General features: G+C 35.0%; 1 pseudogene; it reads left to right on the top strand.

Moving 5' to 3' along the window:
• The window catches only part of LOC123645670, a 40040-nt pseudogene extending 18779 nt beyond the window's left edge, over nt 1-21261 (top strand).
• Nucleotides 21262-21591: the final 330 nt, after the last annotated feature.

The following is a 21591-nucleotide window of genomic DNA, read 5'->3' as shown; positions in this document are numbered from 1 at the left end:
TTAGTCCTAAAAATGAAAATAAACAACTTTAGAATTGTCATTTGTAATACTGTATAACTGAGAACTTTGTACAGTGAGGTAACTCATGATTCATAAACACCTTATCCTCAGGAATTTAAATCACAGTCATTTTCAAAGAGTAAAATAGTTATAAAATTCTGGTTAATTGTATCTGCTTCCTTATTTACCTAATGGACAAAGTGTAATGGCAAGAATTTGTGCTTTGGATCCAGCTAGACCTCTATTTAATCAGATCTCTCACCAACTAGATGTATTGTTATGGTCAAGTGATATCATCTCTAATACAATTTTTATCAAATGAAAAAAATTGACTCTAATGATTAACTTTAAGATAATTTATGCAGATTATATATAACATAGCAATTAAATGTGCTTATTATAGCCACAGCTCAGTTTCCCATTTTGCAAGAACCTACTCTGTTCTTTCTATTTCTACTTCCACAAAATAGGGATATGTGCATTTTCTCAGTCTCCTAAAAGGTATTAACTTCATCTTCAAATCTTTCTATTTCCAAGCTTTAAGTCTTATCTATGGCTTAAATAATATCACCTTGCATTACTTCCTTAGTTTTAATCATCCTAAATACTTTTCATAGGAAGGTAGAATATAAAAAATAAATTAATAAACATGGTCTTGCTTAGCTCAAGGAAAGTTGCTATCAGGAATACGAGATAGTACATTTTTTGACTTCATGTTTTGTCACTTGCCAAAACTTAAAATATCAGTACTAGATAACTGAATAATCTTAGAGTTTTCATATACATTTCTCAACTCATTCTTTAACTTTGCACATTTGCTTGTTTTATTTGTTCCAGAAGTTCTGTCTGATACAGACTCAGTGACTATTTAGCCCTTCTTGGAAATTAACATATTTATATAATTTTATTTTTTACCCAGTTTATTAAGATATAATTGACAAATAATTTATAGTTGTATATATTTATGGTGTACAATGTCAAGTTCTGCTACATTGTGAAATAATTAAATAAAGCTAATTAACATATCCATCACCTCATATTCTTGTCATTTTCTTCTGGTGAGAACATTTAAGATCTACTTTCTTAGAAATTTCTAAGTATAACATAAGTTATTATTAACTATAGTCACCATGCTATGCAACAGATCTCTGGAATTTATTAATCCCAACTGAAACTTTGTGCCTTTTGACCGACACCTCCCCATTTCTCATCCCACCCCCAGCGCCTAGTAACCACCATAATTTTATTCTCTGCTTTAATGAGCTCAATTTTTTTTTCATTCCACAAAAAGGTGAGAACATGGACTTATCTATGATCTGGCTTATTTCATTTAACATAATGTTCTCCAGGTTCATCCACGTTGCTGCAAAGTATAGGATTTCCTTCTTTTATAAGGCTAAATAGAATGACATAGTGTATACATATCACATTTTCTTTATCTATTCATCTGTCAATGGACACTTAGGTTGATTCCACATCTTGGCTATTGTGAATAATACTGTAATGAACATAAGTGTGCAGATATCTCTTGAACATATTTATTTCATTTCCTTTGAATATACACCCAGAATTGGAACTGCTGGATCATATGGTAGTGCTTTTAATTTTTTGAGGAACCTCCAAATTGTTTTCCATTATTACTGTACTAACTTACACTCTAACCAACCATGTATATGGGTTCCCTTTTTCCATACACCCTCCAACACTTATCTTTTAACTTTTTGATAAAATCAATTTATATAGGTATGATGTGATAGTCCATTGTGGTTTTAATTTGCATTTCTCTGATGGTTAGTGAAGCTGAACATTTTTTCATATACCTATTGGCCTTTTGTACATCTTCTTTTGAGAAATGTCCACATAAGTCTTTTGCCCATTTTTAGGCTGGTTATTTGTTTTATCATTATTAAGTTGTTTGAGTTCTTTACACATTTTAGATATTAACAGCTTATCAGATGTATGGTTTGCAATTATTTTATTCCCTTTTTTTATTTATTTTTTTATTTTTTTATTTTTTTGAGACAGAGTCTCACTTTGTTGCCCGGGCTAGAGTGAGTGCTGTGGCATCAGCCTAGCTCACAGCAACCTCAAACTCCTGGGCTTAAGCGATCCTACTGTCTCAGCCTCCTGAGTAGCTGGGACTACAGGCATGCACCACCATGCCCGGCTAATTTTTTCTATAGATATTTTTAGCTGTCCAGATAATTTTTATTTCTATTTTTAGTAGAGACGGGTCTCGCTCAGGCTGGTCTGGAACTCCTGACCTTGAGCGATCCACCCGCCTCGGCCTCCCAGAGGGCTAGGATTACAGGCGTGAGCCACCGCGCCCAGCCTATTTTATTCCCTTTTGTATGTTGTCTGTTCACTCCATTGATTGTTTCCTTAGCTGTGTGGAAGTTTTTTTAGTTTGACACAATCCCATTTGTATATTTTTGCTTTTTGTTGACTGACTATGCTTCGGGAGTCATATCCAAAAAAAAAAATCATTGCCCACACCAATGTCAAGAGGCTTCCACTGTTTTCTTCTAGTAGTTTTATAGTTTCAGGCCTTATGTTTAAGTCTTTAATTCATGAGTTTATTTTTGTATATACTTTTGAGATAAGTGTCCAATTTCATTCTTTTGCATGCCGATATACAATTTTCCCAAAATCATTTATTGAAGAAACTGTTCTTTCCCATTGAGTGTTCTCACCACATTTGTTGAAGATCAATTGACTGTAAACATGTGAATTTATTTCTGGGCTCTTACCCTGGTGCTGTGCCTGGTCTGGAGCCTGGGGCCAATGGGGCCAGCTGGATGCTAGGGGTGGGCCAGGAGGCTGGGTCCAAGGGTGCTGGCTTGCTGCCTGGAGCTGGTCTAGAGCCATGGGTGGGCCTGGAGCCTAAATCTAAGAGGGTAAGCCTAGGAACTGGGCCTCTTGGCACCAGCCTAGCTCTTGGGTGGACCTGGAGGTCTGGCACTGAGTTTCAGTGAAGCAAGCCTGGTGCTGGGGTTCATGGCAAAGCCTGGTACTTACTTCTCTCTTTTTCCCCTACATGGGGGTAGTTCTCTCCTCTCTGCACTATCCTGTCAGGGCTTGGGGGAGGGGTGATACAGGTAATATAAAACTGTCCTTCTTACCCTCTTCAATTTGTCATTTCTTATTTCTGTGCTACACCCAAGTGTTGTAATCTCTCACCTGGATTTGTTAGCTCTTGGAAGGTATTTCTGAGTGTGGATAGTTGCCCATATTGATGTTTCTGTGAAGGACTGAGCACCAGAAAGTCATATTTCATCATTCTGCTGATATCACCAAGCAAAATAAATAAAAATAGAACAATTCCAAATGACAACAAAATCAGACAATGTGACTGAATTGGGAGCAACAAATTGATAGACAGCCAGTCTTAGTCAAAATCTAGTGTGATGGCTGAGTACAGTGGCTCATGTCTATAATCCCAGTATTTTGGGAGGCTGAAGTGGGAGGATCACTTGAGGCCAGCAGTTCAAGACCAGCTTGGGAAACGTAGTGAGACCTAGTCTCTGCAAAAACTAAAAATAAACAAAAAACAAAGTCTGCTGTACTAAAACAAAAACAAAAAGCAAACTTTAAATGCCCTTACACAGAGAATGTATTCTCCAGGCTACCAGAACCTCCACCAGTTTTTGGTATACTTATTTCTGGCTTGATCACACATTTTTGTGGCCCGCTGACCCCTATGGGCTCTTTACATGAAAAATCTATAATCTTATCACTAATCACTGAATAAAGCTAAATATGAAGAAATGCACTTTAATGGAGATCAATTTTTTTGAACTATCCTCTGCAAAAACCTGTTTCTTCATCACCGTGATGGTCTCTATAAAGAGAGCAGAGTGCATGGCATCTTGGGACCTAGAAGGGTATGGCAAATAACATGGAAAAGTAGAAAGGCTCCACTGCATTGTTGTGAGAAAGAAGAACAAAAGAGAGTGGGACAAGAAGAGAGAGTCCTATTTCAGGTTCTTTTCAGAGTACATAACAGAAATGTCAAGTGTGGGAGCAACAAGTCTCTAAGAGAAGACCTACACATGAAATGAGGTTGTAGCAGAATAATGATGGAGGGAGAGAACTAGAGAAATGAACTAGAGACATCTTTATAAAAATTCACTAATGAAACCATCTGGCCCCAGAATTTTGTGTGTGTGTGTGTGTGTGTGCGTGTGTGCATCTGCGTGTGCATGCTTTCTCTAGTAACAGATTCTATCATTTTAATAAATATAGAACAATTCAGTTTTCCTGTTTCTCCCTCTGTCAATTATGGTAAGTTGCACTTGACAAAGAATTTGTTTATCTTAAGTGTAAAGTTATCAGTATAAAGTTGTTAATAATATTCTCCTTTTAATCTTTTAATGTCTGTTGGATCTCTAACAATATCCACTTTTAAATTTCTTATATTGGCAACTTCTGAACTTTCTCATTTTTCTTGATCAATTTAAGTTGGGGTTATGACTTTTTTTGATCTTTCCAAAGAGCCAAATTTTAACTTTGTTAATTTTCTCTATTTTATATTTCATAGATTTCTGCTCTCATCTTTACTAATTCCTTCCTTCCACTTTGAGTTTCCTTAGCACTTCCTTTTCTAGTTTCTTAAAATAGAAGTTTAGATCATCTTTGAGTAAACTTTTTTTCTTTCTTGTAGAGACAGGGTCTCACCATGTTGCACAGGCTGGTCTCAAACTCCTGGCCTGAAGCAATCCCCCCACCTCGACCTCCCAAAGCGTTGGGATTACAGGTATGAACCACCATGCCCAGCCAAGTAAACTTTTTGTTAAAAGGCCAAACAGTAGATATTTTAGGCTTTGCAGAATGGTGATATTTTATTTATGTATATAATATATATTTTGAGGCTATTCCATATGTAATATATACCAATTTAAAATTTATTCTTTTAAAATGTAAAAACTATTCATATTTCATGAGCTATAAAAAGAGTCCCCACCAGGATTTTTCCCATAGGCCATAATTTGCTGACCTCTGCTTTATTTAGGTCACTAATTTTATACCCTCTTTTTCTAATATAAGCATTAAAAGATAAAATTTTCCTTCTGGGCACTGCCTTAGCTGAATCTCAAAAATAGTAATATATTTTCATTATCATTCATTTTGAAATTTTAATTACATTTTTGATTTCTCCTTTCACCATGTTTTTTCTAGAAGTTGTTTAATTTCTAAATATTTGGGATATATATATATAATTGTTACTGATTTTTAATTTAAGTCTATTGTGGTCACTTATATACTCTTTCAGATTTCAATCATTTGTAACTTACTGAGATTGTTTTTCTGGCTCCACATATGTCCTATCTTGCCGAACATACCCTATGCACTTCTAAAGAATGTGCATTTGGTAGTTAAATGTATAGTTTTCTATAAATGTCATTTTGGTCAGCATAGTGAAAGATATTCTGTGTCTTTACTTTTATATTGTCTGGTGGTTTTATCAGTTTCTAAAAGAGTGGTATTAATATCCTAAAATATATTTGTACACTTATCTATTTTTCTCTTTTTATCTTTCAAGTTTTAATTTATGTGTTTTGAGTCTCTCTTTTTAGGTACATACACATTTTATGTCTCCCTGCTGAATTAACCCATTTATCATTATGAAATAGCTGTCTGTTTATCTCTGGTAATACATTTTGTCTTCATCATCTGATATGATGCTTATTATTTACAAGATATTTCTTTTTGCATCCTTTTTTTATAATTTCAACTTCTGTATATCTTTATATTTAAAGTTTATCACTTCTCAACAGCATATATTTAGATCTTGCTGGTTTTTTCCTTTTCATTCATATGCTATTAATTGTAAAGTAATTATTCAATTTACCTTTAATGTAATTATAGATATAGATGGATTCATATATTTATAGATATGGGTAAATTTATATCTATCATTTTACTAGTTGTTTCCTGTTTATCCGTTACTTGTTTCTGACCTACATTCAGGTTAATTCAATATTTTTTAGAGTTCTCTTTTATCGTTTACCTCTCTGCTATGCCTCACGGAGTTAGTTTTTAATGGTTTTTTTTCTCAATTTTTCCTAAAGTAATTAGAGTTAACATACCTCACGTAAGTGTAACAAACTTGAAATCCCCCTACTTTATGCTATGGTTGCCACATGTATTATACTACATATGTTAGTAACTGCCAATATGTTATAATATTTGCTTTAAATAATCATATGTATTTTAAATAAATAAATAGAAAAAAATAGTCTTATACATTCACCCATATATTTACAATTTCTGGTACCAACCTTTCCTGAAGAGAAAATTTCTATCTGGTGTCATTTTCCTACAGCCTAAAAAACATTCTTCGGCATTTCTTCTAATGCAGGTGTGCTGGTAAAAAATTCCATTCGTTTTAATTTATCTGAAAATGTCTTCATTTTATTTTCATTCTTGAAGCTATTTCATAGGATATAAAATTCTGTTTTCTGGCCTCTAATGTTTCCAATGAGAAATCAGAAGTTATATGCATTGTTACTGCCCTGTATGTAAGATCTGCTCTCTAGATTTTCTATTGATTTTTGTTTTTCAGCAATTTCCCTTTGATGTGCCTAAGTATGATTTTCCTTGTTTTTATATTGCTTGTGGTTTAATTATTATATGAAATCTATAAATTAACATTTTTCACCAAGTAGGAAAATTTCGGCAATTATTTTTCTAAGTATTTTTTTCCATTCTATTTCTTCTTTCCTTCTAGAGCTTCAATCACACCAATATTAGATATTTGATATTATTATACAGATCACTGAGAAGTCATTCTTTTTTATCAACCTTTTTTCACTCTCTTTTTCAGATTGTATAATTTCTGATGATCTATGTTCAAGTTCACTGACTCTTTGGTCATCTTCAGTAAGACCTCCAAGTTTACTTTTTTTTCAGGTACAAAATTTATATTTGGTTATGTTTTATAGTTTCTATTTCCCTGTTGAGTTTCCCTGCAATTTCACTCATTACAAGTACATATTCCTTTACATTCTTGAACATATTTACAATAGCTGCTTTAAAATTTTTGTCTGCTATTTCTAGCATCTGTGTCACATCAAGTATGGTCTCCACTGACTGCATTTATCTTTGAATATAGGTCATGATTTTTCATTTTTGCTTAAATAGGTTGCCAATTATCCCAACATCATGTATTAACTAAAACATATTTCATCTACTGAGTGGATGTATTATTATGACAGCATAAATTCATAGCTATAACAAGGTTTACTACAGGTATATAATTGTCAAAAATACTTGGTATTTATATATTCCATATTTAAAAAATAAGAAAAAGGAAGCTGCATCAGTCATAAAATGGGATTTAGGCACAGTTCTAACACTAAATATGTGAACATGCACAAATCCATGTCCCTCTTTAGGCCTCTTTTTTCTCCATCAACAAATTGAACCAAATATTATAACTGATTTTCTCTTCAGAATTGTTAAGGCAAATGATCATTTAATACCATATATCATTTTATGAATTCTTACCATGCCTCATGTTAAAAATACACATATTAAAACCTATATGCTTCACTTTACTATTGATTTTCCATTGTTTGAAATATAATCTTACATTTTCTATAATAAAAAAAAGTTATACCAGGAATTTGACCCCACAAAGTTATCCTGAAAAATATTCAGTAAAAATAGAGCATTTAGCCACACTGAGAAAATCAAATCTATTTGGTTTTTTTGTTTGGGGGGTTTTTATTTTATTATTTTTTTTATTTCAGCATATTACGGGAGTACAAATATTTAGGTTACATGTGTTGCCTTTGCCCCACCCAAGTCAAAGCTTCAAGCGTGTCCATCCCCCAGATGGTGCGCTCCACACCCATTAGGTGTGAATATACCCATCCCCTCCCCTTGCCCCTCCCACCTGCCCAAAACCCAGTGAATGTTACTACTATATGTGTGCATAAGTATTGATCAGTTAATACCAATTGGATGGTGAGTACATGTGGTGCTTGTTTTTCCATTCTTGTGATACTTCACTTAGTAGAATGGGCTCTAGCTCCATCCAGGATAATACAAGAGGTGCTAGATCACCACTGTATTTTGTGGCTGAGTAGAACTCCATGGTATCCATATACCACATTTTATTAATCCACTCATGTATTGATGGGCACTTGGGTTGTTTCCATATCTTTGCAATTGTGAATTGTGCTGCTATAAACATTCTAGTGCAGATGTCTTTTTTATAGAATGTCTTTTTTTCCTTTTTTTTCCTAATGGGATTGCTGGATCAAATGGTAGTTCTATTTGTAGCTCTTTGAGGTACCTCCATACTACTTTCCACAGAGGTTGTACTAGTTTGCAGTCCCACCAGCAGTGTATGAGTATTCTTCTTTAGCCTTTTCACTCAGCCTCTAAGATAAAAATGACAAATACTTTGTGCCTGGACTATAATTCTCATCTCCCAACCTATTGGCAGACGTTAATCATTGATTATGACCCACTCTCCTATTGAGTCTGAACATATCTTTAAAATATTCCCCAATACGGTATTCCAGGAAGCTACTACCAATCTATAAGACTTGAAGATTTAGATGAAAGCCTTTGTCAGGTATGATGTTGAAATTATTATCTCTATTTTACTCTTGGTGAAACTGAGACTTACAAGTGGAGAAAAAAGGCTTTGAAATTAGAAAGTGTAAACCACCACTTTATGGTTATCTGATTATCAAAATAGAAGAAGGACAAAGAGAAGGACTAGAGGGGCAGTGTGAAGAAGGAGGGGAAAGGGAAGAGGAGAAATTATTAAAAGTAGATAAAACTGGAGCACCAACCTTTACATTTTTTATTTTATTGTGTTCAGTGTTTCCCCAAGCCTCAAAAGTTATCCATATACCAAACTGCAAGGATGACTGACTAGAAAAAGTTCAGCAAGACCATGAACATAGGTGTATGGTTTACATGGCAGATAAATGCGCATGCTAGACATGGATGCCCTTAAATCACTAAAATCAATCACTTGCTATGAATCCTAGCTTAATAAGCACATTTTTAAAAGTAATTGTTTCTTCTCTATACTTATATGTAGGAACAGTAAAAAACTATAAGTTTCTTACTGAACATCTAAATTTTATATTATAAAATAATTATCAGTCCTATTTTTTAAAAAATTATTTTTTGAGCCAGTGTCTTTCTCTGTTTCCTTAGCTAGAGTGCAATGACATCATCATAGCTCAATGCAGCCTCAAATGATCCTCCTGCCTCAGTCTCCTGAGTAGCAGGGGCTACAGGTGTATACCACCATGCCCTGCTAACTTTCTTTTTGTTTTTTTTTGTAGAGAATGGTCTCAATATGTTGCTTAAGCTGGTTTCAAACTCCTACCCTCAAATGATCCTCCCACCTCAGCCTCCCAAAGTGCTACAGGCATGAGCCACAGCACCCAGCATTATTTAAATTTATTTTTTTTATTTCAGAATATTACAGAGATACAAACACTTTGGTTACATATATCGCCTTTGCACCGCCCGAGTCAGAGCTACAAGTGTGCCCATCCCCCATTGCACACTGCATCCATTAGATATGAATTTACTCATCCCCTCCTCCCCCCCACCTGCCTGACACCCAATGACAATTACTTCCACATGTACACATAAGTGTTGCTCAATCAGTACCAATTTAATGTTGAGTACACGTGATGCTCATTTTTCCACGCTTCTGATACTTCACTTAGAAGAATGGGCTCAAGCTCCATCCAGAATGGAGGAAAATATTTGCATGCTATACATCCGATAAAGGGCTAATAACTAGAATCTATATAGAACTCAGGAAAATCAGCAAGAAAAAAGCAAACAACACCATTAAAAAGTGGGCAAAGGACATGAACAGAAACTTTTCAAAAGAAGACAGATTAATGGCCAAAAAACATATGAAAAAATGCTCAACATCTCTAATCATGAGGCAAATGCAAATCAAAACCACAATGAGATATCAGTTAACTTCAGTGAAAATGGCTTATTTAATATTTTAAAAGTGTGCATGTTTATCAATGAGAGAGAGAGAGTGTGTGTGAAAGAGAGAATGGGTTTGACCAAAACATTCTACTCAGTGTTTCCATCAAAAAAGACATTATAGGCTGGGCGCAGTGGCTCACGCCTGTAATCCTAGCACTCTGGGAGGCCAAAGTGGGTGGATCGCTCGAGGTCAGGAGTTCGAGACCAGCCTGAGCAAGAGCGAGACCCCATCTCTACTAAGAAACAAATTAGCTGGCCAACTAAAATATATATAGAAAAAATTAGCCGGGCATGGTGGCACATGCCTGTAGTCCCAGCCACTCGGGTGGCTGAGGCAGAAGGGTCGCTTAAGCCCAGGAGTTTGAGGTTGCTGTGAGCTAGGCTGATGCCATGGCACTCACTCTAGCCAGGGCAACAAAGCGAGACTCTGTCTCAAAAAAAAAAAAAAAAAAAAAAAAAGACATTATAGAGGCCCTGTTACAGTAACTTGTGAAGAAAAAGTACAAGAACAACTGGATTTTTTATCTGCAAGTTAATGGCTAGACATTTAATGAACATTTTAAACAGTTTTACTCTAGTATTTATATCAAATCAACATGTTATTATCCAATTGTGTAATCAAAGATTTAAAAGAGTAAAGGAAATTTCTTGTTAAAAGGTATCACTTATTTTTTGGCACAATATATTTATCTCCAAAGCATTATTTCCAAGTTGTAATGCTATGTTATTGTGTGCATTTATGTGATTTTGTGCATGAAATTAAAATAAAAACTCATTTTAAGTGAATATTTTGCCTTTAATTCTGGACTTGCTGTTAAATATATGTTAATAAAATATACTTATCACTTGAGATAAAGCAATCACCAACGTGATAATTTTTCTTTATAAGGCTTTTGTATCCATGAGTGTTAATTATTCATGCAAATAACTGATTTCTCTGGGAAAATATCCTCACCAACTTAAGATATTTACTCTTCCCTACAAAAATATTCATTTTGGACATCAGTAAACCTAAGAAAAATAAAATAGTTGAATTTTTCCATATATGCATGCCACAAGGTCAGTTTTACCTACCAATCTCAGAACAAGATGTAGACAGCAATTTAATTTAATATTGCTTAGTCCAGACAAAATTTATAAAACAACTTATAAATTGCTGTTCCCTTAAGGCAACCAAGAACTTAATCTTGGAGAGTGAAAAGAAATCTCTGTTTAATTTATTATGAAATCCATACACTTGTTAGAAAGGTGCAGACCAGACCAATTTTTATGAGTGTTTATTTGGAAAATGCATCTAAAAATTGACCAAATCGGTAGAAATATATTAACATTGACCAACTGAGTTTTATCAATTCAATATTATCAAAAGTTGACTGTAGATTTATCTAATCTGCAAAACCACTGCAAGAGGGAATGTTATCCATTGACATGTTTATGAAAGCATCCAAGAATTATGTGGGTAAGATGGTGAGGTACTCTATTTTGTTCTGATTTTCAAAGTAATGGGATTTGCTATTTTAGTGCAGAAGGAAACCTCTGTGCCTTTTGGCATTTGACTGAACTTTAAATACTAAATCTATCCTGGCATTGCTGAGCCTGTATTCTCTGTATCTGTATTCTCAAAGCCATCTCTACGTTGGAACAGTGAAAAAGTAAAATCTGTGATTAAGAAAATTGGAAGGTCTACTACTGCCCTCCTCCGTCACAGTTAATAATATTAAACTCACGCGTCTGAATTGGTAATTTACTTATTAATCGGAGCTTATCCTAAAGTTTGCAATATTCATGAAAAGATCTGCTAAGCAGATTGATTATTTTAAAAGAATTACTAAGGTAAGTGTTTAAATTACTTCAGAAATCAAGTTATTTTCCAATTTTCAAAAATATATACTGTTGGATGCAAGGTACTAAATTGCCAGTCATTAATCAGCTGGTCTCAAATATTTATTTCTTCTTTTTTGTAAGACTGATGTTCACATATAGATAAATACAGAATTACCACCAGGAAATATGGTAATACTGACATTCCTATATAAACATTGTTATCAAAGCCAAATTTTTCATAAAATAATTGTATCAGTTTAAAACATGTCCATGATGACCAATAAATGATTATTATAGATGATAGTATTCAATGTCCAAAACATGTAGTTATGTCAATGCATTTTTCTCTACTTATGCCATTTGGATTAATAGAATATTTCTGAAAGGACTACGGTAATATGTAGAAAAAAAGGCAAAGATTTTCATTCCCTTGCTGTAGTAATTCCATTTTTGGAAATTTCTCCTAAGGAAATAATTCAACAAAAACACAAAAATATGTTCCCAGAAAATATTCAGTGTAGCATTATCTATAACAGAATAAATGTTCAACAATAGGAAAAGGTTTGCTAAATTATGATACATTAACACACTGGGATATTACATAGCTATGAAAAATGATTATTATGAACACTAAGAGGAGACAACTATTTGTAATACAATTTCAAGTAGCAAAAAAGAAACCATAGATTGTGATTTATACTTGACATAAACTGTGTAAAATAAGCTATTTGCAAATAGCAACAGGAAAGTAATAAGCAAAAATGAAAAACACCTGCTACATTAGTATGGAAAGTCATAGGTAATTGCTTCTCGTTTTTTTCGTTGTATTTTGTTCTGTAGCACTGTAGGGTGAATATGGTTAACATTTTAGTGTATATTTTCAAAAAGCTACAAAAGAGGATTTCAAATGTTTACAACACAAGGAAATAATAAATATTCAAGGTGATGAATGATAACTACCCTGATTTGATCATTACACATTGTATACATGTATCAAAATATCATTCTGTATCCCAATAAATAGGTACAATTATTACTTGTCAACTAAAAATAAAAGGAAAAGATGGGGAATATGACAATAAAAACACCAGTAATAAATGCCACGTGAAAAGCCACAGCAGTCAAAAAAGCTGAAACGCTTAAAGATTTTTTTTTAAATAGACTTTATTGCTACATTCACACTAAATGGAGCAGTAAGTACAGAGAATTCCCATACTCTCTGCCCCAACAGACGCATAGCCTCCCCTGCCATCAACATCCCTTCCGGAGTGGTGAATTTGTTATTAATACAATCTATGAACCTACGAGGACACATCATTATCATCCAAAGTTCATAGTTTACATTAGGGATCACTCTTGGTGTTGTGCATTCTATGAGTTTTGACAAATGTATAATAATATGTTCCCACCATTATAGTACTATACAAAACAGTTTCATGACTCCTTAAATTCCATGAGCTCTGCCTATTTATTCTTCCCTCACTCCCTCCCCCATAAGTCTTGGCAAGCACTTTTTTTTTAACTTTTATTTTTATTTTTAATTATCATGGGTACACAATAGTTGTATATCTTTATAGTATACATGTGATGTTTTGATACAGGTATGCAATGTGAATTAATCACCTCAGGCATTTCTCATTTATTTGTGTTAGGAATGTTTTGATTCCACTCTTTTAGTTATTTTAAAGTTAACCCTAAGTTATCGTTGATTATAGTCACTTTCTTGTGCTACCAACTTTTTTTTTTTAACCTTTGCTAGTTTATTGTAAAGCATAAAACTCAGGAATAGCCAAATGGAAGAGAGGCACAAGACCATCAAACAAAACCCACTTATCTTTTTGCTGTTTTTTTCTTACTGTTTTTTATTAAGAGTTCTCTGTATATTTTAGACAACAGTCCTTCGCTTTTAAAATTTTGAGACTGACAGGAGCATGTGTCTTTGCTAAAACAACAATGTAGTTTAACCTCTTAAAGAATATATCTGCTATGATTATCTAGCAAAGTGGTTGCATGCAAAAAGGGGCTATTAGAAGATGTGGTAACATTACCAGCTCTAACCTAACTTAGTTGGTAAATTTTCATAATACACTTTATATGTGAATTAATCCCATAGATATATGAGTTCAATAATTGGTGATAATGAGCACTCAAACCCACAAGTTTCATACAAGTTACAGTGTACTAAGAAATGCTATGAGATTCAGCTGTTAGAAAATGATTTGTGAGCACTGCTTTCCATGTCTCTCAGTTTTACACATGACATGTTGTGACGGTGGCTGTGGGTACACATCTGTCAAAGACAAAAATCTGACAGATCTTGGAAATCCTGCATGCGGATTTAAAACTTCTTATACTTCTAGCCACATATATCAGGACTCTCAACACAATCATCTCACATAGTTGAAAAAAAAATCTCTAGTATTTCACATCAGGTTTCTACTATCAAGTTTTTAAATGTAATTTCTTAAGAAACCACAAACACCATATTACTACACCATTATACAATAATGAATAATGAATGATAAATAATAAAAAATCATCACATATGTACAGCTGTTTTGCAATCATGCAATGAGGACCAATTGGAAAGCAACTCAATCATAAATATCTTATTTCATAGGACTAAGAAGGATTGATAATAGCAGACTGGGGAGAACCTAATATACCACTTTAAAAGTTTTATAATTTATAAATAGCGAGTTTGGATGAAACCATACCTCTTAGCATTAATATTAAATCAAAACCTTATTTAAAATTCATTCATTTAAGGAAATACACTGAGGCCTATTCACTGTGTTAACTACTGTGCTAACTACTACTATATATAGATAACAGATAAAATAATAACCACAACACTGTGCACTGTAACTATCACAAAAAATGTAAAAAAAAAAAATAAAGGAAAGACAGATTCAGAACACACAGCAGAAGTAAACAGTGGAAATCTAATATACAGCAAACTGAAAAACACCTTCCAAGACCGAATTCCATATGAAATGAAAATATTACTCATAAATAAATATGAGAAAGAAAGCAAAACAGTTTCAGAAAAACAGTGCCATGATAATTTGTCACAAGTTGACTCTACCAAGTAAAAATCTAAACTTATTAAACAGAGATCTTCAGGAAGAAGCCAAAGGATTCCATGGGGATTAATTACTTGAAATTTGCTAAGACGGTAGGTCTTAAGTATCCTCATATCTCTCTCTCTCTTTCTCTCTCTCTCTCTCACATACACATACACACACACACACACACACACACACACACGCACGCACACACAGGGTAACTATGTGTGTTGATGGCAGTGTTGATTAACTTAATTGTATTAATTATTATACAAATTATATGTATAGCAAATAATCACATGGTATGCCTTAAATTTTTAAGCATGAGTGAAAATTTTGATTCGGTCTTTTAAAAAACGCTTAAAGATAGTGAAGATTTTATTATTTCTATTCCAACAACATTTTTTCAACATGTTTTATATGCTAGGTATTTCAGTACTAAAACCTAGGCATTCCCTAGTAGAAAACAAAAAGAACAAATTAAAATAAGGCCATGCTCAAAAAAGAAGTGCAGGAAGAAATGAAGAGCCATGAAAATGAATATATATCGGCAAATTTAAAGGCACATTAATTATATATAGCAATAATAATTTTATGTTTAAAAATATACAGAGAGATTTTAAATGTTCAACAATGTTATCACATAAATCAGGAGCAGGGATCAATGGAGTTAAAATCTTCTAAGTAACTTGTATAAGCAGATAGTAAAAGTATTAAATAATATTAAACTTTGATAAGGCAAGGATATGGGTTAGTGTGTAATCCCTAAACAGAAATACTGTGTTTTTTCTAAAATATAAAAAGGGAACTATTAATATAAAATATAACCAACCTCAAAATTGGCAAGAAATGAAACAGGAACAGAGATCTACAGAAGAAACAGAATCTATATATATAACAGTAGATTTAAAATCAAATATATCAATAACTGAATTACAATTAAATAAAGTGTATTCTAGTTAAAAGATGAAATTTGTCATACTAAGGTTAAAGAAAGAACACTTAAATGTTACATTAACGAGAGACATATTTACCACCAAATAAACAGAAAGGTTGACACCAAAAGGATAGAAAAAATAAAGCTTGCAAATGATAACTGAAAAGAAGCAGATTTAGCCACACAAATGTCTGTCAAAATACACTTTAAGGCAAAAGGCATTACTAGAGATAAAAAAGGGTTATAATTAATGAGAAAAGTTGTATTAGGAATATATAACAATTCTAAATTTGTCCTCAAAGTAGATGAAGAAAAACATGGATCCCAACAATAATGAGGGATTATAATATATGCATTTGCAGAACCCATAATATATCAGCAGGACAAAAATTGCTAAGAATAGTAAAGATTTGACCAACACAATTATCAAAATTCACCTTACTGAACATGTTCTTTTTTTCAATCACACAGGAAACATTTAATTTAAGGATTTTAATTTCAGGACTTTCTTAATTTAAGAAAACACTTAAAAGTTGCTCATTTTGGGGTGTTAAAAGAAGACTCTTTGATGTAGGCATTTAAGGCTATGAACTTTCCCCTTGCACTGCTTTTGCTATATCCCATAGATTTTAAAAGCTTGTGTCCCCTTGGTCGTTCAGTTCAAGGAATCTTTTGATTTCCATCTTAATTTTATCCTTGACCCAAGGATCATTCGGCAGCAGGTTGTTTAACTTCTATGACTTTGTGTAGATTGGAGTGTTTCTCTTGGAATTGATTTCTAGTTTTATTCCACTGATTCCACTGTGGTCTGAGAAGATTTATGGTGTGATTTTGATTTTTTTTAATTTACTTAGATTTGTTTTGTGGCATAAGCTATGATGAGGGTCCTAGAGAGAGAGCAGAAAAGCCACCGTTTTGGTGAAGGTTACAATCTAATAGAGGAGACAAATGTTAAAGAAATAAATTACATAATTTCAGGTAACAATAAATGCAGTAAGAAAAGATATAATGGGTTAAGCAGATAGACACTGCCAGATTGGGGACGTAGAGCAATCAGACAAGACTTCATTGAGGGGAACTCTGCAGAGAGCACTGCAGGCAGAAGGAAAAGCAAGTGCAAAGGGACTGAGGAGAGAGCATCCTTGTGAAGCCAAGGGATGTAGCTAAAGCAGATGGAGCCAGGAGAGAATGTAGGAAAGGGACAAACCAAAGAGTTCGCCATTGTCAGATGATGTAGGACTTCAGATTTTATATTAAGGCAATGGGAAGTCATGGACCAGGTTATTGACTGTCCACAGAATGGAAAGAAGTGTTAAGATTCAGGATATATTTTCAAGGTAGAGCTAACAGGATTCAAAAATTAAAGATTGTATGCAGTGTGTGAGGGGAAAAGAAGAATAAAGTAACAAGACATGTATGTTGCATGAAGATGGTTTTTAGATGTGATTCCTGTTTAAATCCATAGACTTTGAGTCTTGAAGGTTACCCTCCTTAATGTGGATGGGCCTCACCCAAATAGTTACAGACAAAGACTGAAATTTCCCAAAGAAAGTGGAATTCTGCCTCCATAGTGCAACATAGAAATTCTGCCTGAATTTTCAGCCCTTGGACTCAAAACTGCAACATCAATTCCCACTTGTATCTCCAGACTGCTGGCTTGCACCATGGATTTCGAGTTTGCCAGCCACACAATCATTGGGCCAATTCCTTAAAATCTTTCTCTCTTTGTCTGTCTGTCTATCTGTCTGTCTCTCTCTCTCTCCATCTCTCTCTCTCTCCATATATATATGTAATATATTTCTCTATATATATCTATATGTATACACACACAAATATATATACACACAGGCCTATAGTCCCTGCTACTCAGGAGGCTGAGACAGGAGGATCATTTGACCAAGCTTAAAATGTATATTACAATCATAAAATTCAACATTATTAATGGGAAGGAATAAATTTAGAAAATTAAAACTAAGTCTGAAGAGGATAGATTATCTTAACTTGATAACAGAAGCTAGAAAAATCTAGAGTAAATATTATACTTAACAGTAATAAGATGGAAACTTTACTTTAAAATTGGAGATAAAAATGTTGTCTATTACCAATTCTATACAACATTGTTATAGAGGTTCTAGCCAGTTGAATGAGCCAAGAAAAAGACATAAAATTTATAAAACCTGGAAAAGGGTAGGCAAAACTGTTATTCTCAGATGATAGGATTATGTAAAAAGAAAATCTAAAAGAATCTATTAATAAACACTCAAATTAACAAGATCATGTAGCAAGTTTGTTGGATCAACTCAATATTAAAAAATCAATTGCATTTCTATATATCAGCATCAAACAGAAGATAATAATTCTAAATATGGCTTATTTACAATAGAATAAAACATATCAAATACTTGGGAAAATATCTAATAAAAAGGTATACTATGTCTTTGAGGAAAATAACAAAACTTAATTTTAAGGCTTAACTAAAGAAAGATATATATAAATTTTTCATGAATTAGAAGATTCAGGCCCTGCACAGTGGTTCATGCCTGTAATCCTAGCACTCTGGGAGGCCAAAGCAGGAGGATCACTTGAGCTCAGGAGCTCAAGACCAGCCTGAGCAAGAGCAAGACTGAAAATAGAAAAAATTAGCCAGGCATGGTGGTGCGCACCTATAGTCCCAGCTACTCGAGAGGCTGAAGCAAGAGGATTGCTTGAGCCCAAGAGTTTAAGGTTGCTGCAAGTTAGGCTGACGCCACAGCACTCTAGGCCAGGTGACAGATTCAATATTTTAAAGATATCCCTTCTCTCCAAATTGGTCTATAGAATTAAGGGGTGTCCAATTGATACACCAATTGGAGCTGGTAAAACTAGACAAGGTGAATCTAATTCTATATAGAAATGTAAAGAGCCAAAAATGGCCAAGACTATTTATTCAATAATGTTAGGACCCCTAGGATCCTTTTTTTTTTTTTTATGATTTCTGTGAATCCTTCTGTCCCTCAAGTTCACTTTTACTTCCAGCAGCCAGCACCTACAAATTCTTTATTTGGAAGACTATCCTTGTGCCAGAGCTCAGAGAGGAGAGTAGGGACAGCCATTAAGCAATGTCCAAGGTGGCAGGACATGAAAGTCCAGCTTCCTTGCCAGTGCAGACTTACCATTAGACAATCATGCATAGCGCTCAGGGCCCACAATACTTTTCAGGGCCACAAAAAGTCTTTAATTTTAATTTATCTTAAAATCAGTAAAATCATATTAATTTAAAACTAATGAATATATAATAGTAAATCCAGTTTGAATTGTATTCATCTTTCTACCAATGCAGTCATAAAATAATATTTAACTAATTTTTAATAAAGGGCCCGAAAGGTGGTTTTACTAATAACCTATCTAACAGAGGAAAATAAACTATCAAACAGAAAGTAACAGAAATAAAGTCACAACACAATTACCCTTTGTTCAATTAAAACACGTGTGGCCTAACTTGTTATCTGAGTTCTTTCTCAGCCTTGAAAAAGTTCCCAAGTGGACAGCAGGAGCGCGAACTTCCCCCGCTTCCTCAAGAGGAGACAGTTCCAGATGCCTCCCGCTATCAAGAAGAAAGAAGAAACTAATTCCTGCTATCAATCTGCTACGTGAGAAACAGAAAAAGCCAACACAGGGGCTTCACAGCCGCTTTTGTTATCAGTCCCTGAAGCAGAGTGAAAAAAAGCCATTTCCACCTTTTAAAAGCACCAAGCAATTTTCCTCACCACGCAATATTTCTTTACTCCCTCTATGTGTCCTGGCTACTCTGTCTCTTTCTTTCTCTCTGTCTCCCTTTCTTTCTCAGGAAAATAAATAAATTTTTACTTTTGTATATCCTAATCACTGTCTGACAATTCTTTCTCGCCCCGCCCCCCCACCCCCGCTGCGTACAGACTTTACACCCTAGCAGGGCCCACAAATGTAAGGGTGCCTAAGATCCATGAAAGTCATAAGGCAACCTTATTCTTTGCCCTGGGTCTGGAAAACTAAACAATAAGTAGCAATGCAAAGTTTAACCCAGTGAGTTCGAACTGAAGCTATCCTCTACGCAGCGTTGTCTGATAATTGCTTCTCTCCTTCCTTGTCCTGTTTCTCTCACTCATTGACCAGTTTCCCAGCGAGCTTCTGCCAAACCCTAAGTAGAACAACACTCTTTAAGAAGAACCAGACAAAAGGATTTGCTGTAATAATAAAGATAAGTATAAACCAGTGAACAAGAGAAAAGAAATGAATCCAAAGACAGACTAATGCATACACGGATATGATTTTTTATAAACGAAGCACTCAGATCAGCGAAGCAGCATTCTTTCAGCCAATATGAACTGGAATATTAAATACTCATATTTGTCAAAAAGAAGCCTAAAAATCATATTGAAAATCAAAGGCCCAAGACTTTACTTGCAAAGAACAATCAATGTGAGGAATTCATGCTCTCGGATATCAAGACTTACTATTATTATGGCACAGTGAGTAAGACACTATAGGTTCAAGAATAGATAAATAGGCCTATAGAAGATACCAGAAACACATCTATGCATGCATAAAAACAGAATGTCTAACATAGCTGGCATTGCAAATCTTAGGTAAAAAGATGCAATATTTAATATGCTGTTAAGAAGATGTAATTAACATGAGGAAAAATGAAATAAAATTACACCTCATGCCAAATACAAAGGCAAATTGTTTTAAACTTCATGACAAAAACATAGGAGAAATTTTTATGACTTTAAGACAGGAAAGGATTTGTTATAAAAACTTAATAAGTACAAACAAGTAAAATATAAAATAAAATTTAACCAAAATAATAAATTTGAAACTTACTATGAGCGGCCGGGCCGCAGCAGAGCGGCGAGAGGGAGAGAGGCGGCAGCGCGCGGCTGAGCCCCGGCGGGGCGGGCGCGGCTTGCAGGCCCCAGAGGCTGTCGGGCCAAAGGAGGCCCCGCCCGTCCCTCATTGAATCCTTCATCCGGACACTCATCATCAGGTGTGCGGGCCTGGCGGTGCTTCGCTCCTTGGTCTCCGCCTCTTCCAGCCGCGCACTACTGCACCACCACCAACCACAGTGAGCCGCGCGGCGACAGAGACCTGGGTCAGGCCCACGTGACGGGGCCCGCGGCGTGGGCGCCTTGGCCGCGGTGGCCGCCATTTTTGGCCTGGAGGGCCTCATGGTGTCCCAGTTGTGTAAGGACGTCCACTTATGGCGCAGGTGGGCCACAGGCTCCGTCCTCCTTCCATCTCTTTCACCCTCTCCTGCAGGGGCTCCTGAGTTCTGTGATCCTCCTCAGGAACCAGGTCACACTCATCGGCTTCACCCTGATGTTCTGGTGCGAATTCACTGCCTCCTTTCTCTTCTTTTTGACCGACATCAGTGGCCTTCACATCAACAGCATCACCCATCCCTGGGAGCAACCAAGGAAATTTTAGGGCCCCCTCGCCCCCCGCCCCGGGACATCAGGTTCTACAAGAAAGTGTGGTCAACGGGTGGCCTCTGGTGGGCTAAGGTGAGAGACAATGACCTTGAAATTGCTGCCTCTTAGCTAATAACCTTTGGGGTGATCGGCCAGAAATGGCCCAGGGGCCTCTGCAGCTGGTCTGCAGGGCTGGAGGCCAGGAGGATGCCTCAGTGCCACAAGCTGCACAAGCTTAGCCAAATTATTAGGATGGGATGTTGATTATAAAGAAGAAAAACATTTTGAAATGTTTTTGAGTGTTCTTCCCTGGACTGGAATGGATTTGGAAGCAGCTTGAGTGGTG

Source organism: Lemur catta, chromosome 10 (assembly GCF_020740605.2).
Source record: "Lemur catta isolate mLemCat1 chromosome 10, mLemCat1.pri, whole genome shotgun sequence".
NCBI lineage: Eukaryota > Metazoa > Chordata > Mammalia > Primates > Lemuridae > Lemur > Lemur catta.
The sequence above is the reverse complement of the archived record's forward strand: the minus strand, read 5'-3'. Positions and strand labels throughout refer to the sequence as shown.